Genomic DNA, 27,376 nt, shown 5'->3' with positions numbered 1-27,376 from the left:
GACCCGTCTCCTCATTAATATCAAGAATTCCAAAATTTTATGCCCCGTTTGATGCCCTTGCTGCAGGGCCTAGAGTTTACTTGTCCACCAACCCTCCTTTCTTCTCCATATTGATGTGTCATCCAACTTCACAGCAGTTTCTATTTACAGAGCTTAGGTTGAGGCCTTGTTCCTTTACTCGAGGAAAAGAGAGAAGCTTGTAGAGCAGAATATATTTGTCGCAAGGGCCTTGTTCCTTTACCAACACTATAGATTATTTGCCCTACAAGCCACATGACAAACTCTAGTCATTTCAGTACACAATTATCATGGCTCCGTGTACTGATTTATGATAATTATTTGCGCCCCAACTCCCAAGTCGTGAAACTTAAGTTTCCATATCCGTTCCTGAAAAAAAAAATGTTTACATATCCACAGATCTTCGCACATGTATACCTTTTAACATTCATTCAACTTTTATGTCCGAAATCTGCTAGCTTCAGGATAGGGACTTACTTTCTGTATGTTACGCATAACCTTTATAAATGAAAAAACACAGGTATATAATCAGTTTCCAACTTAGCCAATTCACCTTCTGTGTCGAATAACCAAATATGCATCACACGAGAATTCTTCTGTTTAGCAGCGTGGTGAAATATGTGTTGCCACTTGCCAGTTTATTAACTAACAAATTAGCATACAACTGTTAAGACCAATGTGATATGCATGTTAATTTGTTATGTATTGTCACAACAAAAGTGCAACTGCAAACATCTCTTATTTATCAGTGCGGTGAAAATCTAGCAAATGTATTTGGCCCTTCACATACAAGATGGTCTGTAACTCTCACCCAAACATCACTTCTTCAACAACTCAACATTATTGATCTAAAAAAAACAACTCTACATTATTTCTATGTACGATCCATCTAACACTTCTTTATTTATGTGGTCAATTGTTCGCGATAGATCTGCACTACCTATATGTATCTGGTGAGAGTGAGCGAGAACATATTGGAACTAGGGTTGGGACATGAACATAGAGTATATAGTTTACAATGCATGATGTCATGGTTGATCTTCTAAGAAAAAACTTGAGACGATTAAAAAGGTTCTACCTATGACACAGTTCTACATGTTTGGGATTGGGTGGAATTAGGAAAGCCAAAGCAAATCAACACCACTCGTTGTAGAATCTAGTCAAGAGCAGTGGGAGCATAGATGCTTGATTGCCCAGTTGGTCGACATGGGCTTGCAGTGGCACAAACTACATAGATACAGGCGAAGGTTTTGTGTTATCTATATGTGGTTTGGACTAATCTTTGTATTAGATGGCCCCTTCAACATTATTGACTCGCTCCTATCATTGGGATCAAACTCTGACACTAGCCATTGGATACAGGCTCCTCCTTGTGCAATGGCACCTTCCGAGGGCTTAAATAAGAAGATATATTAGCTTCAGGTTCATACTGATGCCTGGTCTAACAAACTATCAAACATACACAGCAAGACTGCAGTTCCATTTTGTACAAGAAACCATCAAAGCTCTCTTGAGCCACTCAAGATGATTCATAATCACATGCTATAAGGACATATTTATCACGAAAACAAAAAAACTTCACCTAATTAGTAATTACATATCATTCCTATAATTGGATCATCGAAATGGATAGACAATTCAAGCAAGAAAGGCCAGGAGAAAAGCAGCAGAGGTGAGTTACCAAACAAAGGGGGAACTTGTCGACAACTAATCTTGGTGCCAGCGTCTGTGACTGTGGGAGATCCCGCCGCTCTGGCGATGCTTCCAGGCGGGAAGCGCGTAGAACCATGCCACGGACACGCACAGGGCCGCCCCGGCCGCGATCTCCGCCGGCGCCGGACGCTCGCTAAGACCCGCCCCGCCGGCGCGCCACCGGCGGAGGAGAATATAGATGGAGGCGAGCGCTAGCGCCCGAAAGACGCGGTCGGCGTGGCATCCCGTCGTCGCCGGAGCAGGACCGGTCTCTTCTTCGCCGGCGATGCTCATGGCGAGATGCTAGTGGGTTGTGTGTACTTGTGTTGAGGCCTTGAGGAGAGACGAAATATCCGTAGTGTCTTCCCGCAAAAAAAAAAAAAAAACCGTAGTGCCACCGGTTGACCCAGACGGCCAGACCCAGACGACCTTTTTTTTTTTTTTTGCGAATAACCTTTCTTTTTTTCTCTCTTGTCGTGCTTTGCTTAATTGCTTTCATTGACCAACAAGTGCAATCAGTTTTTTTTTTCATTTGACAGGCAAGTGCAAGCAGTTAATCAATCAGACTTCAGTTTAAAACTATGGTGCAGGAGGGGAAATAATTCTTGCGAAGGAGGCAGTAGGATTTTAGATGAGTTGCAGCTTTGGTTGATGGCTTGGAGATGGACGGATATTGATGTACGTGAGGGAGGAGTAGGTGTGGGTGATGTGAGCTTGTAGCTTTCTCCCCTTTGGAGGGGTGTCCCTGCCTATTCTGCGCGCAAGAGAGGCGAACCGAACTCTTATACATCTTCTAAGAGCTCTAAGCTCCCAGTATTGCGCGCGATTGTGGTTGATCCATCAGACTAGTCACAATGGGAAGTATCATACACTAGTATCATGCACATGATACTAGTTTATGATACTACCTCATAATGTATAGTATCATAAGATAGTATCATAGTATCATTATATTTAATGTTTTGTAGAATCTCAATGCAAATATGTGTACAAGATGTGCTTACCATTAAGTTTTCTAGTTTTACGTGCTATGATACGGTATCATATTAGACTACTCATAGTGGGAGTAACTTCACTAGTAACTAAGTGTCCAACTCAGCAAATTTGCTTATGTGGCAGTGAGTTAATGAGGAGAGAGGAGGATGGAGTAACATAGCTAGTTACTGTAACATCACACTTTCCAAGATACAATGAGTCTATAAGCTAATTAATGAAGACATCTATGATACTACTTTGATGTTACTAACCATTATGAAGGTAGTAACATAGAGTAGTAACATGTGCATGTTACTACTCTATGTTACTTCCCACTATGACTAGTCTTATGATACCACTCTCATCTCTCACCTCATTAAATGATGTGCCACATCAGATTTTTGCCAACATGGCATGCACGATACTACCTATGATACTCCCATTGTGGCTAGTCTCAGTCGTTATCGTGGACCCCACCCGGAGGGATGTTCGCGCTGTGTTTTTCCGTCCGGCGATGGGCCGTGATTTGGGCCAGCGCGTGCGTGTCATCGCGATGTTGTGTACGTGTCGACGAGGCCAAGGGGTTGAGCGTCGGTTCGGGGTTGCTTTGACCGGGGGTCCGTTCTTCCTTCGCTATTTCTTGGTTGCGGCGGCAACTCTGCTCCTCCTCTTCGTTCGTGAATTTGCGGCGGTGCGTGCGGTTCTTCGGCGGCGTCTCTGTAGCCGCCGGTCTTCTCCGCCGCGTCTGCTTGTCTGAGCTGGTTCGTTTCCCCTCTTTTCTTCTCTGAATTTTTGTGTGGATATTTGCCTGGTGTGTGATGTGTGCCCCGGATCTGTGATGCGAGTGTGGGAAGAGCGCAACTCTACCTTTTCTCTCCCGCACGTTTGCGCTGCCGGCGAATTCCATCGCTGCAGGCTGCAGCCGTGCCACGCGAAGAGTCCACCACCACGACACACATCCCCGACTCACCTGACCCTCCAGCTCTCTCTCCATCTCTCTCTCCATCTCCCGTTGCGATGTAATGGCTACCGAAGGCGAGATGCGGAATCTGCACGAAGCCGCCAGCCCTCGCCTGCGCAGCCGATGAGGAAGGGCAGCATCAGCGTTCGCCGCCTCCAGCTGGGCTGCCTTCCACGGCCAGCACCTTCAACAAGGTCCATGTCACACCCCACCCACACACACACAGCTCGATTTGACCTTTCTTGCTCCGGGCTGAACCCTAGGCGTTTTTGCCCGTATTTTTCTTTGTCCCTCTCAATGCGTGCACTGCCCCTAGCCATCATCCATTGGTGAAAGGAAATTTATAGGTTAAGTCATTTGGATGTTTGGAGAGGGGAATGTTGGAGAGTGGAGCATTTTCGTTAGCTGTGCCAGTTGCAAAAAATCCTATATATTAGGGTCTGTGTTTCCTAATACATATAGGGCTTGATAATATATTTTTCCATGGGACTAACGAAGTAATGTATGTTGTATACAAGTGCATCCGTGATGTGAGTACCATGTTAGTTGATTTGCTGACATGAATTGTAAACTTATACCATAATTGCTATTAGCAGCAGTATGACTTCATTATCTATAATTTCTTTGGTTTCTTTTTATTATCTATGTGTATGGAGGAGTGGACCCACCTGATAATTAATTTATGAAATTTGTTGCATTGTATTTAATCATCAATTTGGGAACACACCTCAGTTTCTTTGTAGTTTGCTTCATAGACTGTGAGTGTTGGGGGGATAACCCCCGGTATGCCAAAGGCATGCCAAACCGGATGGTTTGAGCCATCAAGATACCGGTTTAATGTTCTTACCGGAAGCCTAGTAGGAATCCGGAGGAGCAAGGCTAAGCCGGTATCCCCAAAGGGGTATGCCGGAACCCGGTATAGAAGATACCGGAAAGGAGAGCCTGTCGGCAGGTCTGGTCAAAGATTCTCTTCAGAGCAAGAAGACAAGGATGAGCCAAGCAAAGTAACTTTATTCAGAGCCCTGGCGCCAAAGAGAGAGGTGACGTCCAAAGAAGCCGGAGGACGTCAGCAGCCCTGATAAAAGAAGGCCCCGGTGTCATCTATGATTAAAGTAGCTTTGTACAGTAGCTCTGTAAAGTAGTTTGTCCAGTCAAAGATGCCGTTAGGGTTTCTTGCAGTGTAAGCCACCCTCTCCCCTATATAAGGAGAGGGGGCAGCCCTTCTTCACGGGCAAGCAAGTATGTACGCGCGTGTGTAGGAAGGCAGAGCCTGTAACTTGTGAATCAATGAAAATGGTGATCTAGAGGGGGTTCTTCCTTGTGTCTTTCTTCTTCAACCTCTGGCCTTGGCCAAGTTCTTGAGGAAACCATCCGGAATCTCTTCCCACCTGATCGCAAACCCTCCCCCGAATCCTCTTGCGTCCATTCGGCCCCAATCTAAGCCATCCTATGGCATCTGCTCGTTCACCACGACGACAGTTGGCGCCCACCGTGGGGCATGAAGTGGCGCTTGATGGAGTTCACATTCGGGCGGGCGTCCTCGAGGTCTCCGGCGAGCGTACGGTGTCCGCGTTGGTGCAGAGCATCTACGCCATGGACTTCATCAACGACAACGCGGGCTGCTTCGCCAACGGCGCGTCTTCCCAAGAACGGCCGCATCATCGAGTTCGGCAGCCACCGCGTCTACCTCGGCACCGTCCCCGTGCGCCAGCGCCTCTCGCCGGTGCTGGTGGCACCGGACCCGCCAAGATGGCTTTGTGCTGGCCGCGCCGCCGGCAGCGTTGAGGTAATGATGACCGGTGTGGCTGGTGCAGGAAAGGAGGTTGCGGCTGAAGGTGCCGGTCGCGCGGTTTCGACCCGTGCGGCTAAGCCACCGCTGGAGCGTGGCGCAGGCGCAGCGGGAGCATCATCCGCGCCACCGGAGACACCGCTCCAGGCGGCGATGAACGTCCTCGCCACCCCCATCGCGCAGAACATCGACCCGGCAGCGGCTCAGCGGAGCTGGAGGCGCAGCGCCAGAAGATGCTGGAGAGCGGCAAGGACATCGTCAGGGCGCAGCGCGAGCTGAACCTAACCGTACGTGAGTACAACGCTGCCCATGGCTTTGCTTCTGTTAGCGCGCATGCTGCTAGGGTGCCGGAAAACCGGCTAAAAGCTCGCAACCTAGATCAAGATTTGCGCAAGGAGATTTTTGCCGGCAAGAGCGCCTCTGCATCTGTTAGCATCGTGGAAAAGCCTAAGTATAGCAGCCGGATAAAACTATAAAAGCTGCTAAGGCTGCGGTAGAGCTATGTGAGTCGCTTTCCGGAGAGGCTTTGGTAAAGCAGCAAGAGCGCGTCAGAGAGCTGCTGGAAACCATAGAGCAGCAAAATGCTGAGCAGCTGGCTAAGCTGAACAAGGCAGCGGCCTCAAAATCCGCGCGTTCAACAAAGAATGCCGGTAGCAAATCCCATGGGCAGGCTTCGTCCCCATCCGGATAGAAGGAGAGAAAAAGAAGTGAATGCGCAGCAGATGACCGTGTACGATCCGGTTCTTGCCGGAAAGCAACAAGCCGGGCAACACGATGCCGGTAGAAAAAGCCAAGGGGCAGAGCGAGGCTACGCCGAGGCTATGCCGGAAACAATCATGCCGGTAGATATGAGACCGGGCAAAACTATCGAGCTGCAAGGGCAGCGTACGACGACGAGGAGGAAATGGATCCCCCAAGGTACCGGCAGGCAAGGGCCGCGGTACCGGAATGTTACGATGAAGCCGATTCCACCAGACCGGCAGCATACCGGAACCCGTTGGGAGAACGCTTGGGAGAGAGATACTTACCGGAACGGGATGCGAGGCACCGTCTGGATAGAGTGTACTTGTCAGAAATGATCGAGGAGGAAGGTCCTCCAGGTCCAAAGTGTTTTGGCCCAAGGATCATGAAAGAAAAACCACCGGTTCGCAACTTTATGTTGCCCCGTGACACAAAAACGTATGACGGCACCACAAAGCCGGAAGATTGGCTCGCGGATTACGTGACCGCGGTATACGTTGCAGGCGGTGGAGGAACCGTAGCAGGAGGAGGAAACCGGCGTTGGGCCGTGAGGATCATACCATCGTTTTTGGTTGGACCGGCAAGAATCTGGCTAAACAACTTGCCGGCAGGAAGCATAAATGGCTGGCTGGATTTTGAGGAGGCCTTTGTGAGCAATTTCAGCAGCACCTATCAGAGGCCAAACAGGCCGCAGCAACTTGCTCTGTGTGTGCAGCGTCCGAACGAAGCAGACCGGGATTATACGGCGGTGGAACACCACAAGGAACTCCTGTGAAGGGGTAATCGAGGCACAAGCCATTGCTTGGTTTAGCAGTGGATGCAGAAGAGGTTCACCGTTGTGGCAAAAGTTGCAGCGCAACATGCCGACAACGTTGGCAGAAATGATACGTGTGGCGGATAGCTATGCGTTGGGAGACCCAACGCAGCCGGCGGTCTAACCGGGCCGGAACAGCTGCGCCACGAACAGCACCGGGACAACCGGAATAACAAAAGAAGAAGAAGAGTTTCCGGATCGAAGGTACGGTCCGCAGCAAGTTGCTGCTGTGCAGGAAAACTACGAGGCCAGCGACGACGAGAGGCAAAAACCGGATCGCAGCCATGGGCGGGTCCTAAGAAACAATGGGTGGAAAAGAAACCTTGGGTCCAGAAGAAGAACTGGCAAGAACCCGCAAAATACACCATGGAAGCTGCCATGGATCAACCTTGCCGGTGGCACACGCCGAATCCGGCACATCCGTCAAACCATCTGACAAAGGATTGTACCTGGACCAAGGCCTGGATGCAAAAAGGAACAGTGAAAGATGCGCGGCCACCGCAAGACATGCCGTAGCAGCAACAACCGCTACCGCCACCACCACCACTTACCGGGGCAAACGCCTTACCGGTGCAGCCAAACCGGCAGCAGTACCAGCAAGTTAACCGGGTGGAGCAAAATGATAACCAGCCACCTCCACCGGCACCTTTAGGCCGGAATGTTTACGAAGATCCGCATCTGTGCTTTGTGTTGTCTTTGTCAGCGAGCCAACAGAGACCGGCAAAGTGTACACCGGCGCTCCATGGAGGTCAATGCTTTGTGATGCCGGCAGTTCCCAAGTACATGATGTGGTCCAATCGGGAAATTACCTGGTCATCCAAGGATCACCCAAAGATCATGCCTAATCCGGGTGGATATGCTCTTGTTGTGGACCCGATCATGAAAGGGCCGCAAACTCGAGTGAAGTTCAGCAAGGTGCTGATAGACAATGGCGATAGCATCAACATCATGTACAAGCACACCATGCAAACGCTGGGCATAACGAGAAAACATGCTTCAGCCAACGCGCACAACGTTCCACGGGATTGTTCCTGGCTTGTCCTGTGCCCCGATAGGAAAAGTTCGGGTGGACGTGGCATTTGGAGGACGTGACAATTGCCGGGTGGAAAATCTGGAGTTTGAGGTGGTGGATCTAGACAGCCCCTACCATGCATTGCTGGGGAGACCGGCATTGGCAGCCTTCATGGCCACCACTCATACGGCCTACCTCAAGATGAAGATGCCGGCACCTCGTGGGCCATTGACTGTGGTGGGAAACTATAAGATCTCACTTGGAAACAGACATCTGCCGGATCAAACTTAGCGAGAATCGCTGGTGATCGCGGAGGAAAAGAAAAGAATGCGGACAGGCTGTTGCGCTGGCTCAATCCTCGCAAATGAGCTTAGCAGCAATGAGTGAAAACATGGGCACACCGGCATTCAAGCCAACCAATGAAACAAAGAACATTGTCTGGATCCGGCTTACCGAGCGCACCGTTCGTATCGGTGCCGGCCTTGACCAAGCATAGGAAAGCGCGCTCGTCGGCTTCCTCCGTGAGAATCGGAATATCTTTGCCTGGTCAAGCGATGATTTGGTAGGTGTTCCGAGGGAGCTGGCTGAGCACTCTCTAAACGTCCGGAAAGATGCCAAGCCGGTGCGGCAACCACTGCGCCGGTTCGCTGAAGACAGAAGAAAGATCATAGGAGAAGAGGTAACCAAGCTGCTAGTTGCCGGGTTCATTATGGAGGTCACGCACACAGAGTGGCTGGCCAATCCGGTAATGGTTGAAAAGAAGAAAGATGAGAACCTGGAGGCAAAAGCTCCGAAGGTGTGGCGCATGTGCATCGACTACACCAACCTGAACAGGGCTTGCCCAAGAGATCCTTTTCCTTTGCCACGAATCGATCAAGTGATTGATTCAAGCTGCTGAGTGTGAGTTGTTGTCCTTCCTGGATGCCTATTCCGGTTTCCACCAAATTCCTTTGAAAAGGAAGATCAAATAAAAACTGCGTTCATTACCCCTTGCGGGGCTTATTGCTATGTCACTATGCCTTTTGGGTTGCGCAACGCTGGTGCAACGATACCGGTATTTGTATGCAGAAATGCTTGTTTGATCAAATTGGAAAAAATGTACAAGTCTATGTGGATGACATCGTGATAAAAACTAAGGTAAAGAACACTTTAATCGATGACATCCGGCAAACATTCGATAACCTAAGACGGTTCCGGATGAAACTCAATCCGGCAAAATGCACCTTTGGTGTCCCCGAACAAGCTGCTCGGTTTCTTAGTATCAAGCCGGGGCATAGAGGTTAATCCGGTAAAGATCCGAGCAATAGAAAGAATGGCTATCCCTCGAGAGTTAAAAGATGTGCAAAAGTTTACCGGAAGCTTGGCATCGCTAAGCCGGTTTGTAAGCAGGTTGGGAGAAAAAGCTCTGCCACTCTATGCTCTCATGAAAAAATCCGACACGTTCGTCTGGACCCCTCGAAATGAGACGCAGCGTTTAAAGAGCTGAAAACAATGCTAGCCACAGCACCCATGCGGCTTCACCTCTAGAAAGAGAGCCTATGCTGTTATACATAGCAGCAACAAACCGGGTTGTGAGTGTAGTGGTTGTAGTTGAAAGAGAAGAGGAAGAAAAAACCGTCCAGAGGCCGGTATACTACTTGAGCGAGGTGCTCTCCCTCTCAAAACAAAACTACCCTCACTTCCAGAAAATGACTTATGGCGTGTACATGGCCGCCACCAAGCTCAAGCACTACTTTGAGGAGCACCCCATGAAAGTGGTGAGCGAAGCACCAATTTCCGACATCATGTGCAACAAAGATGCCGGCGGCCGGATTGCGAAATGGGCAATCCAGATATCACCGTACGTCTTACCGGTGTATGAAAGAAGAGATGCCATAAAATCACGAGGCTTTGGCTGATTTCCTTGTTGATTGGGCGGAGATGCGGTACAAGCCGCGGATCGGAGGATAGAATCTTTGGAAGATGCACTTTGATGGATCCAAGCTCAAGGAAGGTCTAGGTGCCGGTGTGGTGCTCACTTCCCCAAAAGGAGATCACCTCCGGTATGTTTTACAAGTGCATTTCAGGGCATCAAACAATGTCGCTGAATATGAAGCTTTGATCCATGGGCTTAAGGTCGCAAAAGAAATCGGTGCACACCGGATCATTTGCTACGGAGATTCAGACCTTGTGGTACAGCAGTGTTCCGGAGATTGGGATGCAAAAGATGCCAACATGGCCTCGTACCGGTTTCACGTGCAAAAGATTGCCGGATTCTTCGAAGGGTGTGAGTTTCACCATGTGCCGCGAGCAGAAAATGAGGCCGCGGATGCTTTGTCCAAGCTGGGCTCATCTAGGCAAGAAATTCCTCCCGGAATAGCTTTGGCTCACCTAAGAGTGCCATCGATCAAACCGAGCCCGGAGTCAGAATCAATTTTTGTACCAGAGTCACACGTAGTACCCATGGATATCGATGAAGGGAACCCGGGGACTGCTCCGGCAAGCTCGGGGACTGCTCCGGTAGGCTCGGGGACTGCTTTGTACCCATACCGGAAGAAACGATCTTTGGTAGATAGCATGGAGATAGATGCACCGGTGTTTTTGGTTCGAGAAATACCATCATGGGTTAAACCTATTAAGGAATTCCTGATCGGCGGCACCTTGCCGGCTGACGAAAATGAATCAAGGAAGATACAAAGAAGGTCCAAAGCTTACACATTCATCAATGGTGAGGTGTACAAGAGAAGCGTTACCGGTGTCCTTCAAAGATGTGTGGAACCGGAGGAAGGAAAAGAAATGCTTGAGGAAATTCACCAAGGAGAATGTGGGCATCATGCTTCATCAAGGGCTTTGGTAGCAAAAGTGTTCGGCATGGGTTCTATTGGCCCACTGCTTTGGAGAAAGCGAGGATTTGGTAAGAAAATGCAACGGCTGCCGGAAGTACGCCAAGCAAAACCATACCCCAGCATCCGGTTTAAAAACAATACCGCTAACATGGCCATTTGCTGTTTGGTGCCTGGACATGGTTGGACCATTCAAAACTGCAAGAAGCAGCATGACTCACATCTTGGTCATGGTGGATAAGTTCACCAAATGGCTAGAAGTAAAACCTATCGCAAAGTGTGATGGGCATACAGCGGTGAAATTCCTAAAAGATGTCATTTTGCGGTATGGATACCCGCATGACATCATCAACGATAATGGAACCAACTTTGCTCAAGGTGAGTTCAAAAGGTTCTGTGAAGACAACAACATCCGGCTGGATTTGTGCTCAGTGGCACATCCACAAGGCAATGGCCAAGTGGAAAGAATGAATGCTTTGGTGCTTTCCGGTATCAAGCCCAGACTCATTGATGCGGTGGAAAAGTCACCGGGATGTTGGCTCGATGAGCTACCATCAGTACTGTGGAGTATAAGAACAACCCCAAACCGGTCTACCGGATACACTCCTTTCTTCATGGTCTATGGAGCAGAAGCGGTGATACCAACCGATATCATTCATGATTCACCAAGGGTACAGCTCTATACCGAGCAGGAGGTCAAAGAGGCCAGAGAAAACGATGTGGACTTGCTAGAAGAAGCAAGAGAGCTGGCTTTGGCAAGAACAGCCATTTACCAGCAAAACCTAAGACGCTATCATAACCGGAAGGTTAACCCGAGAGTTTTCCGGGAAGGAGATCTTGTACTTCGCCTGGTGCAGCGCACTGAAGGCCGGCATAAGCTCTTGCCACCATGGGAAGGTCCCTTCATTGTAAGCAAGGTGCTTCACAATGATGCATACTACTTGATCGATGCACAGGAGTGGAAGAAAGGAAAGGCGGACAGGTCCGGAGAGGAGAGCAAGCGTCCATGGAACGTAGCTCTGTTGCGCCCTTTCTACTCTTGAAGTGGTGGTGTAAGAAGTTCCTTTTTGTACCTTATATGCTATGAATAAAAGATGCCGGAACCTTGAATGAATCTCGGGGACTACCCCAACTTAAGTTGCATGTAACTTGTTTATTTTTTTTTTTTTTCAGTTTACCGGTTGCTTATTGAATGTTTTTTCTTTCCGGTTTAGTAGTGTGCTAAATCCTACCGGAGTCTTCGACTCTGCTGCTGTCCGCAAACCGGCTTCATGGCAAGCAAGATAAACCGGTAGGAGATAAGCACATGAAGCTGCGAAAAGGGAGAGCGAGGAAAGAACAATCCGGAAAGTTTAACTAACCCGGTTAAACCGGTTTTTGCAAAATTTCAAAGTTATTTCTAAGTTCAAGAAGATGCTTGTTTGGTGAAAGAACCTTGTGCTCATACGCCAAAGAACGCCCGAGAGAAGGCAGGCGAGCCAAGGCAAAAGAACCAAGTATGCATCAAATTGGATGCGGAAGCAATTGAGAAATCTTTGCAGTGCAGGATAAAATCAAAACCAAAAGCAAATTATGCTAAGGCAAACTCATAAATACTTAGCTACCGGTATAACCTACCGGCAGGAAATGTTGTAGCACAACCACAGGCAAACTTAAGTCTTACATCATAAGCCCCGGCATTCGGGGCAGAATTTAACGAATATTGTCTTAGAGCAACGGGACCAGCGTATATAATGAGCAAACACTTCAAAGGAAATCATCATGCGGCAGGGGTTTCCGGAGGAGCAGCACCGGCATCAGCGTCATCCAGAAGCTCTTCTTCGGCTTCATCCTCCTCCTCGTCGAGATAGTCCGTGACGCCAGGAGGGGGAGGGATGAAGGTGCGCATGTCGGCATACTCCGCGATGCGGTACGCGCGATCCTGCCGCTTGGCGGAGAGGATCGGGTCCGGATCCGTTTCTGCACCTTCGCGCACACCGGTAAGGGCGTCCAGATTGAGCTCCGGGTACCGGGAGCAGGCGACGCGGAGGGCGGAGTCCGCGCCCGGCGCGGGCAGCAGAGCACGCCACTCGCGGATCCTCTTGCCGGCACCTTTCAGACGGTCGGCGATGAGGGAGAAGGTGTCCGGCACCACCTCGCCAGGCCACAAAGTCTGTATAGCTGGGTAGCTACATCAGGGATGTCCGAAAGATTGCGGTCTATGCAGCGCATATGGGACACCCGCGCGTTAAGCGCGACCAGATGGTCCTTGGGCGTCCATGGCACGGTAAGATCCGATTGGCCCTTGTCCTTGCGCTGCGCGTCGACCTTCTTGACGGCATACCTCTGCGAGTACGGAAAGAGGCCTGTGCAAAGAAAGAAAAAGCTTAAGAAAAAGAGTCGGAAGAAAAAGAGTCCGGAAGAAACGAGACCGGAGAGAAAAGAATCCGGAAGAAGAAAGACCGGACGGAAAGATAGCGGAAAGAAAATGGGGTCGAAGGAAGAAAGGCTTGTGTGCGGTAGTCAAAGTGTAAAAGAAAACAACTTACGGAGGGCAAGAGTGTCGGTCTGCGGGATCGGCTGATCGCACTCCTTGTGCCCCTCCTCCGGCCGCGCGGCCTTTTCCTCGGCACCCTTCCGGGCCTTGGCCATCTCCTCCAGCTACGCCCGCAACACCACGGTGGCGTTGCAAGCATCCTCCGAGCCTCGTCCAACTTGGCCGCTGCGGTCACTTCAGCGGCTTTGAGGACCTTGGCGTGGTCAAGCCCCAGCTGAATCAGCTGAGACTTGAGCTCCTGGGAGCTGGTCGTGAGGGCGTTCAGCTCCTCCTGGAGCTGCCGGCTGAGCTCATCCTTCGCCCCTGTAACCGGAACAATGAATGTTAGCAAGGGTACACGGGTAAACCTGACAAGAACCCAAGTTCAACGGAAGGAAAAATAATACGTAGGGCCTCGGCGAGCTGCTCTTTCGAGCATCGATGGAAGCTTCCGGGATCAACTGTTGAGCAGAAATTATGAATATCACAAGGAAAAAAGGCTTCCGGAAGCAAAGAGGCCGGTGGACCAAAAACTTCCCCTGGCACGGGTCCTGTGCCTCGGCGAGCTCCCGGTGCTCCCACAAACGCTCCTCCACGAGGGCCTTCCGAGTGTCAGCGGTGACCTGTTCAAGAAAAAGAAGAAATGAGTTAAGTTTTGCGCTAAGAACAAAGTTCTTAACCCGAAACTCGGGGAATTTGCGAGTGCCGGTTTTGCGCGTTTCTAAGGTAAATTATGTGTTAAGAAGAAGAGGTTTAACCCGAAACTCGGGGAGTAGCGGTGCCGGTTTCACGCTAAAATCTTAAGTTAAGTTTTGCGCTAAGAGCTGCGCTCTCACCACAAAACTCGGGACCGGGAAGATAGACAAGAGAGAAACCGGCACGAACTAAGGAAAAGATAAGGCAGAACCGGAAACAAAGAAACCGGCAAAGGTTGAAAGTTAGTAGAACGTACCGTTAGATTGTTCGTGGAGTCATACCACGCGCTGTCAAGCTCTTTTACGGCAGCCCGGAGCCGCATGAAGTGCTCCTCGAGCTCCGATCCCCGACAGGATCGGGTGCGGCAGCCGATCCTTGCCCATGCCGCGGGTCGCCGGAGTGATGTCCGCGGCGTTCCACTTTTGGGCATACGGCGGGAGGTGCCCAGGTCCCGGCCTTGGCGCTGGGACTCCGTAAGGCGGCCAAGCACGCCGGTGGCCATCATGCTCGCGCTTTTGGCAGCCTTGGAGACGTGCAGCACCAAGGGCTGCTGGCCGCCGAAGGGGCGGCGGAGGCCGTCGCCTTCCCCTTGATGAGCTTGGAGGGCTTGGGCGGCGGCGCGGTAGAAGAGGCCCCGGAAGTCTTGGCCGGCGGCGCGCCGGGAGCGGCCTTGGAGGGCTGGGCGCGAGGAGCCTCGAGGGCGGAGGCATGAGGATGGTGCGTGGAGAAGGGGAGCGCTAGGAGCGTCACCCGTCTTGGAGCCTTCCGGCGCGGAAGATTCCGGCGCGGAAGTTGTCTTTCGAGGACGGGAGGAGCAAAGGCTCCGCCCGCCCGGCAGCTTCTTCTTCTCCGGCGCCGGTGTTGCGGCGCCGGTGTCTTGGTGTTCCGGGAGGAAGGAAAGATCCTCCTCCGTGCGGTGATCTGACGGTGAAGGGCCGCACGCCCCGAATTTGTTGTGCCCCGAAAGGGAGGCGGAGGTGTTGCCGGCACCGGATGGTGCCGGGCTTGAACGAGGAGGAGGGGTTGAGGTCCTTGCGGATCCCTCAGAGCCCGATGGCCTCGGGCCAAGTTTGAGAGCGGGGCTGAGAAAAAGAGAAAAGACAAGTGGTTGAGAAAAAGCAACCGGAAAAGGAACTTAGCAAAAAAGGAGGCAAGCCGGAAAATGAAATTACCCGGAAGCGGTTGGCATCGCTTTGCGCCCGTAGCGGCGCACGCCCACTTCTTTCTCCCCCACAGGCTCCGTCCGGAAGCGCTTGGAGGGAGGAGCATGGCTGGAGCCGGCAGTAGATGCCGGCTGCTTGTTCTTCTGGCCCTGGGCCATGAGTTTGTCCACAAACTCAATGCCGGCCTCGGCGCGTAGGGGCGGCACGCGCTCGTGGATCTGTGGGTTGAATATGGCTAAGAAGCGATTCGCAAGAAAGCGATAATGGCAAAGTATAAGAAGCCGGAAAAGAAAATACCTCGAGCACAACCAGCTCCTCGGGGTTTCCGGTGGGCTCCGGCGGGTCCCGGCCAAGGCGTGCAGCCGGGGTCTTCCCCATCTTCAGGTCCTTCCAAAAGATGTAGGGATCCGGGTCGAAGGAGTCAAAGGCACGCTTCCGGAGAGGTCCTCGCGGCTCTGCCTGGATAGAGGGGAAGCGGTCCCTGGCCTGAAACAAGGTAAAAAAAAAAAGAAGGTTAGCAAAAGCAGAAACTTACCGGCAAGGACAACCCCAAGTTGCGCAATCTCTTACTTCTTGGGTCGGACGGTTAGAGGAACTGAGGGGAAGGAGGCCCCATTCCCAAGTAAAAGGCATAGCAGTTTGACAAATCTGCTTAGCCTTGAGAACAACATCTTTCTTCTTGAGAGCACGGCCGGTGATCTTGGTAGGATCGCACAGGCCATACATCTCGCTCATCCTATGTGCGGCGCTTAAGAGGAAGCACCCGGCGCGATATGAAAGTCCGGATGACATCGTCGGAACAGATGTTGGTCTCCTTCTTCAAAGAGGCCAAGAAGCGCACTACCCGATTGGTTTCGGCATGTTCTGTCCTCGGGTTGTAGCTCCAGTTGGCTCTGCTGGGGGGCCCCTCTTGGTATGGAGGAAGGTTGATGCGATCGGCGCGGCCGGTGTTCTTCACGTAGAAGAAAGTTCCTTGCCAGGTGCGGCAAGACTCGAGGCCGGTAAACTTAAGAAAAGTGCTCCCTTGGCGGGAGCCGACGATGCAGGAGCCGCACTGCACGGGCGGCTTGGGCTTAGGAATCTCCTTGCCCTGGACGGAGTTGATCCGCAAGTTGAAGAAGCGGGCAAACGTCTCACAAGTGGGACGAATGCCGATGTAAGCCTCCATGAAGGTGGCATAACAAGAGAGATAGAAAATGGCGTTGCCAGGAAGGTGGTGAGGTTGGAGTTCGTAGAAATCTAGGAACTCCCGGAAAAAGTAGAGCGGGAAGGCCGAAGCCACGCTCAAAGTGAGCAAGAAAAACAACAAACTCGTCGTCTTCCGGATCCGGTTCGATCTCGTCATCCGGAATCCGACAGGAAACTCCTTCCGGAATCCTTCGAGACCGGTACAGCCAATCAATCTCGAACTCAGTAACGTTGGAGCCCATCCAGGCTCCGCGAGTGGGTGGGGAAGGCTCCTCGCCGGAAGATTGGCTGGAGCTGCTAGAGGCTTGGCCAGAGCTGCTGGCCTCTTGGCTACCGGAAGCTTGGCTAAAGCTACCGGATTCTAGGTTGCCGCCGGACTCTTGGGGGTTACCGGATTCCTGCTGGCTGCCGGAATCGGTTTCCATTGGATCTGAGGCCGTAGATTCACCGGGAGAAGGTCTACGGCGCTTAAGAGAAAGGGAAGAAGAGGAGGCGGAGGAGGATTCCTCGTCGGACATCGCGAGGGTAGGTGGAGAAACAGAAATCCCAGACTCGAACCCCGCGTGAAGATCTACGAGTAAGAGGAAAACCAAAGAAAAAGGAGCAAATAAGAACACCAAAGGCTCAAGATATGGAAAGCAAGCGAACGGAGAGTAATGAGTACATAATACCAACCTTGAGCGGCGCGGTCGCTGGGGAGAGAGTTTGCTCGCGGAGAAGAGGGTCTACAGCCGCCGGCGAGCACCGTCGACGGCGAGGCGGAGAAGCTTCGCGAAGAAGCACAAATGCGGCGAGACGAAGAAGTTGCTGCCGAAGATCTCCGCACAGCGAAGTCCGGCGGCGGCACGGCGTGAGTTCGCCGGGCACCGAAGCTCGAACGGGCGACGGCGGACGGAGAGCGGCGGAGGCGCAAAGGCGTGGAGCTCTGTGCGCGAAGGAGAAGAATGCGAAGAAGATGAAGAGGAACGGGCAGTTGCGTTTATATAAGAGAGAGAAAGTGGGCGTGGAACCGCTGGGCCGCGGCGGTTCGCCTCACGGCCCGCGACGGTTCGCGCCTTGGGCCACCACGTGGCGGAGGAATACACGCGCGAAAACGGAGGCCACACGGAGGCGCACGCGGGATCCCGAAAAGGTAGTGGGATCCGCTGCGGTGCATTAAATGCGTGCGCGGGAGTCGAAACGTTGTGACGCGGACCTTTGGCGCGTCGATTCTGATGCGCATGTCACTGACAGGCGCGGGACCCGATATATTCTCGACTTCGCCGAGGAAGGAGTAAAGACACAAGGTGCCGGAGAAAAGAGGTGCCGGAACAAGCCTTGCGAAGAGAAGAAAAGGAACAAGGGTAAAGGTGCCGGAACCAAGCTCAAAAGATGAGTGACTAAACCGGTATCTTAAAAAGATGAAAACCTGGCATGGTCCGTAGGATAGAATCCTCCAGACTATACCAGCTTCGGGGACTAATGTTGGGGGGATAACCCCCGGTATGCCAAAGGCATGCCAAACCGGATGGTTTGAGCCATCAAGATACCGGTTTAATGTTCTTACCGGAAGCCTAGTAGGAATCCGGAGGAGCAAGGCTAAGCCGGTATCCCCAAAGGGGTATGCCGGAACCCGGTATAGAAGATACCGGAAAGGAGAGCCTGTCGGCAGGTCTGGTCAAAGATTCTCTTCAGAGCAAGAAGACAAGGATGAGCCAAGCAAAGTAACTTTATTCAGAGCCCTGGCGCCAAAGAGAGAGGTGACGTCCAAAGAAGCCGGAGGACGTCAGCAGCCCTGATAAAAGAAGGCCCCGGTGTCATCTATGATTAAAGTAGCTTTGTACAGTAGCTCTGTAAAGTAGTTTGTCCAGTCAAAGATGCCGTTAGGGTTTCTTGCAGTGTAAGCCACCCTCTCCCCTATATAAGGAGAGGGGGCAGCCCTTCTTCACGGGCAAGCAAGTATGTACGCGCGTGTGTAGGAAGGCAGAGCCTGTAACTTGTGAATCAATGAAAATGGTGATCTAGAGGGGGTTCTTCCTTGTGTCTTTCTTCTTCAACCTCTGGCCTTGGCCAAGTTCTTGAGGAAACCATCCGGAATCTCTTCCCACCTGATCGCAAACCCTCCCCCGAATCCTCTTGCGTCCATTCGGCCCCAATCTAAGCCATCCTATGGCATCTGCTCGTTCACCACGACGACAGTGAGGCAGTGTTCTACAGCCATGGTATGGCTTTGTATTTACTGCTGCCAGGCTGTTTTAAGCAACAGTACCATAAGTACCCGTGATAGACTCATGGAAAGGTTACAAAGTACATAGGACTGGTCATTCTTTTGTTTTGATGAAGGTCCAGGTTTAGCTAACAACTTGGAAAAAGAGTTCGAGAATCTGTAAGATCAGAGGTAAGGGGTATTGGATGGATACCCATATATCTGAAGTAACTAAATAATATTTGGTAACCTAGATTAGTTTCAGCACATTCCCTCTTGCTTCATATTTCCATTTTGAAAGCGTGCATAGAACCTGAAACTCAGTTTATGTTTTAAAGGTACATGGTTCAGGAGACAATTGTTTGTTGCTTAGAATCCATAGTTCCTTAGCACTACAAAAAGTAAGCAGCTTGTGTACTGATATAGTAGAGGTTAGATGTTTTCCTTATTTGGGTAACACATAACTCACTGGAGGATTGCTCTGATAAAATAGCTGGAACTGGGCTGCAGTTCTTACATTGTTTGTGAATGATGGAATTCATAAGTGTGGTTTTTTAGCTTAAATATTATACTGAATGTGAGAGGCGATGTAATGCTTTTAAGTGAAAAAAACTAACATAAGATATACCAACATTTATTACCGGTGAGACCTGATTGGTATTCGAACAAAAGATGCAGTTGCAATTGCTGATGTCAAATGTGTTATGATCAAATTGTCAAAATACCAAATCATGCATCCCAGAATGTATGGATGGCACCCTGATGCTAGATCTATTGTTATTGTTTCTTACAACGATCATTTTGTCGAGCAGTTTGATTTCTATGTGTTGTTCACACGTATTAATTAAGTGTTTTTCAAACTGTTAGGTTTGACATGCTATCAAACAATCTGCAATCTCAAAAGAGTTCTAAGCTCCCTAGCTTTTGAGCAGAAGTCGAGGGATCTTACGGATTTGCAGCACAGTGCTTTAGTCTGCCTCTCCCGAAGAGGATAGCCTGCGCCCAGGAGAAGCTACATGGGTAGGTACAGAAACGCTTAGAGCTGCAGACACTGCCTATCAAGCCCTGTTTGTTTAGCACCAAAGATATGTTTATGGAGCACATCTGATGCGCATGATGCTCTAGATTGGAGGAGGGCGAGCATCTTCAGCTACAACTGAACAAGCCTAAGAAAAGTGCTCCACAAAATTTAAACACGGGTATCCAAGAACGGCGCAGCAGGGCGCGCTAGGTCCATCTAGTTTTGTTCTACCTTCTATCTAACTATGTATCCTGTCGTGTACTCTTAAAAAAAAACTTCTGCAGCTAAACTTTCTTCTTCTATTTTATCCTAAAATATATTTACACCGCCATGACGCATTGCGGCGGTCATTGCTGTGCCTCCGTCTCACAGGTAACTTTCTTAAGACTACCCACAATGAGAGTATTATAAGTACTATCATGCATGCCATGTTGGCAAAAATCTGATGTGACGCACTAATTAATGAGGTGAGAGATGGGAGTGGTATCATAATATGATACCGTATCATAGCACCTAAAACTAGAAAATTTAATGGCAAACACATCATGTACACCAATTTGCATTGAGATTCTACAAAACATTAAATATGATGATACTACGATACTATCTTACTCCCTCTGTCCTAGGACAAAAGGCGTATATTTTGTAGCGCGATTATTAAGGAGAGATTAGAGAGAGAATAAAGAATCGCTACTTGCCCCTTTTACCCCTGCATGCACGGCAGTAATTAGGGAGATCTCCTTTTTTCGATAGACTTGAGCCTCTTCGTTTCTCCCAGCGCATGTCTCCTCTCCCGTTTTTCCTTGCATGCATGGCAGTAATCTAGGCTATAATTTAAAGGAAGATCAGAGATAGACGGGGGAGAGGATGTGCAGATCGAGGCACGCGGTTGATTAATTCACGTTGAAGACGAACAGCACAGCCGCCGCTCGCGTGGTTTCGAGAACGAGCGGTATGTAAGTAGAGGGTATAATCGGGAGGATTAGGAAGTCTAATAGGCCACGCCTTAAGCCTTGACGAAATTTGGAAAAAAAATTATACGCCCTTTGCCCTAGGACGGAGGGAGTATGATACTATGCATTGTGGAGGTAGTATCATAAACTAGTATCATGTGCATGATACTAGTGTATGATACTTCCCATTGTGACTAGTCTAAAGGAAGACATGAGGCCAAACTTAGTGTTCGATCATTGAATGGAGTGGCCATACAAAAAATGTCATACCATTAATTGCATATTGATCTGTTTTGTAAGGGGGTCTTCTATTACCCTGCATATGTGCGGCTGTTGTGGCTTCTACACTACTTGAAAAGAAGGAATGTGTTCCCTATTCTGCCACTACAACCGAGCTTTTCGTCGTACTCCTCTTCCCGTGCACGCGCGTCTAACTGGGCCAAGCCCAACTAAACTCGTAACTCCCTTTGGCTTTCACCCCACAGATCTCACTCGTACGTCGTTCCCCGCTTTCCTCTCTTTTTCTCTCTCTGATAATTGTGGTGACGGAGCGCTGCAATGGTGATGCGAGCAATGGAGAGCCATCGTGGGACAAGCTCTCAACGATGATCTCCTCAGATAAGGGGCGGAGGTGTGCGCTGGTCTCCTCCTATGCTGGCGATTCCGGCCGCCTCTTCCCACACCGGGAGGCCATGGATTCCGTCGGCCAGCACATCCACGTGCCGGATTCGAAGGCCAACACATCCACCCGTCGGCGGTTGACAAGGTATTAACTTGTCAATGCCTACGGATTGTAGACTAGGGTTTCGATGGATGTAGAGGGCAAGTAGATCTCGAAGGTTTCAGCCGAAAAGTGCTCGATGATTAAGAAACTAAGGTTATGTTGATAGTAGATTCGATTCCTCTCTTTGTCCCTCGACTCCCCCTTATATAGGAGGCGGAGCCGAGGGATTCGTAATACACAAGTTACAGAGTCCGGGAGGGTTTCCAACCCATCCCGCAAGATTACAAGTAGTACTTCCTAATACAACTCTAGCTTTCCTTAATAATAACTTGGGCTTCCGATTCTTCTTATTCTTCGAGTCGTGGGCCTTCAGTAAACCCCGGGTACCATCTTCGGCAGGCCCATTGGGGATGCCTATGTCAGTAGCCCCCGAGATTTTGCTTGAATCGAAGAATCAGGGAAAATTTCTAACTTTAATCATTCAATAACTCTGCCGAATTTATCATGTATCTTTAGATATGCAATCATATATTGTACAGGAATAATGGTCGTTGGGGCTAGTTCATCTGACGGATCAGGTACTAGTTAACTGCTCTAGTGGCAATCCGCAAAAACCTACTTCAAGATCACGTCCCTGGACATGATCTCGGGATACTGGTGTAAACTTCGACAGGTACCGCTTAAGGTCTTACCATTCTGTCGAGTCCCAGTCATATTTTATCGGGTACCTAACGCGTCCGTTAGGATTTTTCTTCGTATCTGTTGATACGGAAAAAAGTAGCAAACCGACGTCAGAGACGGCGCCACGCCACTCAGAACGGATCTGGGGTCTTACCTTCGCAAAGTTTTGCGGCATTCAGAGATTATTCGCTACTTTGGCGCTCTGAGAATATATTGTCGAGTGCTTTTTCGGCTGTTGGAATAGCACATTTTATTGAGTCAACGGATGACTTATTTTGCCTTCCCGATGGGAGTATATGTAGAGTTATTTATATAACTCAAAATATGCTCACTTCTTCTTTTTTCTTCCTCTTTCTTTCTTTCTCTCTCTCTTTCTTCTTTTTTTTATAATTTCATCGGGCACGCGAACAGCGTTCCCGATGGGAGTAGCCCCCGAGGCTACAGCCAAGGACTAGTGCTTGGTTGTAGGCTCAACACTTTAATGTCTCATGTCTTTATATTTTCATCCTTTCTCGAACTTTTCATATCTATCGGGTGCGTGACCAGCGCTCCCGATGGGAGTAGCCCCCGAGGCTATGAACAAATACTAGCATTCGGTCATAGGCTCTCGACATTTTCTATTTTGTCATACTCGAATTTTTCTTTTTTCCAAAGTAGCCCCCGAGAATTTGGGCAAAAACTTGTATTTGATCAAAGGCTCTCGAAATAATCAATAATCTTCTGCTGTCGCCAATCTTATGAAGCTTCATAGCCGAGATTTTCTCTTGTCAAGGTGACATCATTGCTGACGATAGCCACGATCACTATATCGGGAAAACGCGAGAACTGCTCTCTCTCTCTGTCTCGTGGGCCCAAATTTCTTATCAAGTTGACACGTCGTGCAAGTGGGGGACACACGTCCTCCACTTTTTCTGGCGCACGCACTGTAGCGCATGTTCCTTCCCTTCTTAGTGAAATTGCGTTTTTACCCCTTGTCCACGTGTACACCATCTTTCTCACAATTTCTCCATCCAACGGTGCACCGATTCACCGCACCTCTATTTAAGGTCATCGTCTTCCTCCTTCCACACTTTCGCTCGCGCCGCTCCTCTGCTCTCCTCTGCCAAAATCCTCCATTGCGCCCCACAGTTCTTGAGCTCAACCACGCTCACACTTTGCTCCTACGCCATTGTTGATGCCACCGCGCAGACTCACCAGGCACAGCACTCCCGAATCGAAGATGGCGACCGAGGATCTGGGGAACACTGAGTGGGGGAGATCCAAAATCTCCCCCCAAGACATCAACTTGCTGAAGAAACTTGGGATCAGCAAGAAGCAAGACGCGCTGCACTTCCCAAGTGAAGAAAGCTATCCAACCTCTCCTATGGAGTATCGGGTCAGTTTCGTTGACCACCTCATCCGTGGCCTCTCTGCCCCCATTCACAATTTTCTTCGGGGGTTGCTTCTTGTGTACGGATTGCAACTTCACCATCTTACTCCCAACTCCATCCTCCACATCTCGATTTTTATCACCCTTTGCGAATCCTTCCTTGGAGTCCAGCCTAACTAGTCTTTATGGAAGCGCATTTTTCTCTGTCGCCGCAATGGCTCTGCCAATGTTTCCTATAACATCGGCGGCGTTGTTATCTGCGTTCGCCCTGACGTCGAGTACTTTTACGTCAAATTCCCTGACTCAGTTCAAGGGTGGCGCAAAAAATGGTTGTACATCCATGAGGAGAATCATGGCTCTGTTGAAGACAACATCCCTCCTTTTGATGGTGCCGAAAAGATCTGTCGCCGTCGTTCCTGGGACGCAGAGGCTAGCGACGAACAAAAAGCGGCGACAGAGGCACTGATGACACGCATCCACCAGCTTCAAAATACCCGAGGACAAGAATTGTCGGGTATCCAAATCACGGCGTACTTCCTTAGGATTAGGGTGCAGCCTCTGCAAGCTCGCAAAAATCCCCTTTGGATGTACGCTGGCGATGAAGATGTGGATCGCCTGTCGACAGATTTATCGATCAAGGACTTAGAAAAACTTGTCCGAAAGATCTCGTCGCTCAGCAAGAAGGACACCGTCCCGTCATCTTGCCGTGTGACGCCATATAGCGCCGCCAACGCGCTCCCGCAGGTAATTTTTTTATCATCTTTTGATTCACGCACTCTTTTTCTCTTTCTCCTTTGGTACTGTTACTTCTTCGACTGCTGTTACTGATATATATCTATGTCGATACCTTTTCTATCTTGTCCAGAACCATAAAACTGCGTCTCCTCTTCCTCCCCTTCCCAAAGGTGGGGAAGTCAAAGAACGGGCCATTGTCACCGACGACAACCAGGGTACTTCTCGCCCTGAGAGTGAAATCGCGGGTTCTCGAAGATCCGCGGCATCCTCTGAAAAGGAGATTGAAACCGAGGCTACTGTATCGACACGCTCTCCTCCCCCAGCTGCTTCTCCGAAGAACAAGAGAAAAAGGGGCGAGGTTGTCGATTCCGGCACCTCCAAAGCCGGCGCTTCGCGTGCCGAAGAAGTTGTTCCTGATACTGGAAGGAAAGCTTTCAACCCTTACGAAGATGCTCTTGTCAGCTCGTAAGTTCTTGCTACACTTGGTTGCATGTTCTCGATATTTTGTCTATTTTTTTCTTATCTTGTCGCTTTATTTGTTGTAGTGGCGACGAGGATGAAAATACACCTATTGACTCGACTGCTCGAACGAGCACGTCTCGTACTTTAGTTGTCTCTGAAGCTCAACCTGATGGGGATGAAACTTCGCCTCCTCAACAAGACACAGAGCATCCAACTCCAGCTGCAAGCCCCCGAGCCTCTTCACCAAAGAGAGCTAGGGTAACCAGCCAAGGAACCTCTCCTGCTGGCTGGTAGTTCCACGACTCCTTCATTGGATGATGTAAGTTTTTCACTCTTCTTTTTCCGAGCATTTCAGTATTTTTCAACTCCCCTTTGTTTCTTGCTTAAGTGCTGTCGAACTTTCTTTTCCTATATTGACTTTTCTTTTTCTTTTGGTCTTCTCTTCATCCTTTGATGAAGGAGTTTATTTGCCTCGGTACCCAATTCGTCGGGTACCGTGACTATGCCAAGAAGCTTGAAGGTACCTTTTTATCTGCTTCCTTTGCGAAACATACACCACTTTTTTGTCATAACATTTTACTGTCGTTGATTATGTAGAGAATCTTGCGGAATCCAACAAACGTGCTGACGCTCTTGCTATCAAGTAAGAGCAAAGCGAAAAAGCTCGCCAGAAAGCTGAAGCAGATGCTGCCGTCGTCGAAGATCTTCGAAAAAGACTTCACGACGCGGAAACTTCTTTGAGCGAAAATATAACTCAGCAATCTGCTCGTGAGACAGAAATTGTTCCTCGCTTGGAGTCGCAAAGTCGTCGTTTTGTTAGTAAGTACTCATATCTCTTCTATTTTTTCGGATCATCAAATTCTTCTTGTCTCGCTTCTGACAAACTTTTTTGCGACTCATTTAGGGAGGACGCAGCAAGATTATGAACTGGATAACCCTGAGGGTGATTGCCTTCTCGACGCTCTTTCCCTCCTGGAAATCCACGGAGATGAGGCGCGTGAAGGTCTTGCCGATGCCAAAGCAGGTCTGTCACAGCTATTTCCTTACTTCTTCCCGAAGAAGAAAGAACCCACGCCTTTTGCTGCTCTCGCCAAATGCTTCAAGTCCCAAGAAGATCTTGGGCTCAAACTTCGCCAGGAGGGCTTGAAAGTTTGCGTTGAAGGCACTATCGCCTTGATCGCCGACAGCCAGCAAGATGTCGACTGGGCAAGAGTTGGCGACGCAAATGAGATGGAGACGAAGAGGTGGCAGTCGCTGATTAAGGCTGCCAAGCCAAATTCAAAGAAAATCCTCGCCTACCTCAGATGCAAACCAACTCCTGCTCCAAGCTCTTCCAAGCCAGAGATCAAGTAGACCGTCTTGCCTGCCTTTTCTTTCTTTTCTCTTTTGACGTCTGTCGCCATAGATGTAGTTTGCGACATCGCACTGTTGATTTACTAGGATCCCAACTCTTGCGAGAGCTATGTAAATACTTTGAAGATCAATGGAAATCTATTTTGCTTGATGATTGATGTCGCACTTTTATTTCCAGTTGGTATTTGATAACTACACTTCAACTCCTCGTCCTTCCGATGCTTTTCCTTCTTCGTCCTGTTTGAAGAAAACACGTGTTGCTGATGAAATTAATGAGGATTCCTCGAGTAAGGGTTCGGCGCAAGATTTGGAAGAACTCCGCCAACAACTCCAGTCTATGAAGAAACAAGTGCTTATGACAATGGAGCAGTCTCGAAAATCGCTGGAGAGGGAAAAAAATGCGCTTCAGCAAGCTCAGGATGCTCTAGCTGTAAAAGAGGCCGCGATTAAGGAGGCTGCCGAAGCTTCTTCTCGGGAGAATTACATGCTCCAAATGATGAATGATTCCAGCTTGGATATGACAGGTATACTCCATTCACTCGACCATGCTTGATGTTGTTCTTGTTGTTCTTCCTTTCTTACTGATTTTTCCACTGAAACAGGTTTATTTTTGGATACCGCTGCCGAGGATCAACGTGTTGAAGCCCGATCCAATGCGCTTCTCAGACTTGCCGAAGAACATGGCTCCAATTTTTGGGGTACACCTGAACGTACCCGCCAAATCGTCAGATTTCAAGATCGTGCGGGTCAGGTCCGTGATTTCCTTGACTTCTGTACAAGGACATTATCCTTAGTTTACAGCACCATGTTCCCGCGCAATAAGATGCCGGAAACCCTTCCTGATCTGATGGATAAATTTCGGGATGCACCTCGCATCCATGGATTTGTGCGGGCCCAACTATCTGCCGGCGCCAGATTTGCTATGATGATGATACAGATATTGTGACCCCTGTCGCAGAAGAGATGATGGATGAACTTCTTCGAATGGATGCTGAGTTCTTCGTGAAGGGTAGCTATGCTGAACATAGCACTCGTACTGCAAACAATGAACTGATGACCATAGATGATATACTAGGTAGCAATTGAGAGTCTCTTTTTTAACTTGTCGACTTCTCTCATGAGTTGCATATTGTATGTTGTAAACATAATCTATATTGTAAAGCCACGAAATATTTTTAAGCCCCCGAGCGTTTTTGGTGGCGGTTTTCTCTATTGTGTATGCGAGGTTGAACCAAGGCAAGATAAATTATATCGAGTGTACTATTTTTGCGGGTATTAGCCCTCGAGCTTTTTTGTTGATAACTATTTTGTATCGTCTTTTTATTTGGCGAGGTGCTTTGCACCAAGGCGAAATATTTTTGCAAGCTGTCTTCGTCGGTATTGTATATATATATTGTGACTTCTGGGCGCAAGCCCCCAAGCATATCGAAGAAAAAGATGTATATCTCCACTATCTTTATTATATTGCAGCATCGCGAGTCCGCCTCATTAAAAACCTTTTTCAGCC

General features: G+C 49.5%; 1 long non-coding RNA gene across 1 annotated transcript; it reads left to right on the top strand.

Annotated features, from left to right (window-relative positions):
- The first annotated feature begins 3,234 nt into the window (after window positions 1-3,234).
- On the top strand, window positions 3,235-19,899 carry LOC127333630 (uncharacterized). The gene is made up of 2 exons (XR_007871412.2): window positions 3,235-3,446; window positions 19,439-19,899. It is a non-coding gene; the product is annotated as an uncharacterized lncRNA (long non-coding RNA).
- The last annotated feature ends 7,477 nt before the right edge of the window (window positions 19,900-27,376 follow it).

The sequence above is a fragment of the Lolium perenne genome, chromosome 2, assembly GCF_019359855.2.
Source record: "Lolium perenne isolate Kyuss_39 chromosome 2, Kyuss_2.0, whole genome shotgun sequence".
NCBI lineage: Eukaryota > Viridiplantae > Streptophyta > Magnoliopsida > Poales > Poaceae > Lolium > Lolium perenne.
This window is presented reverse-complemented; position numbering and strand designations above follow the sequence as displayed.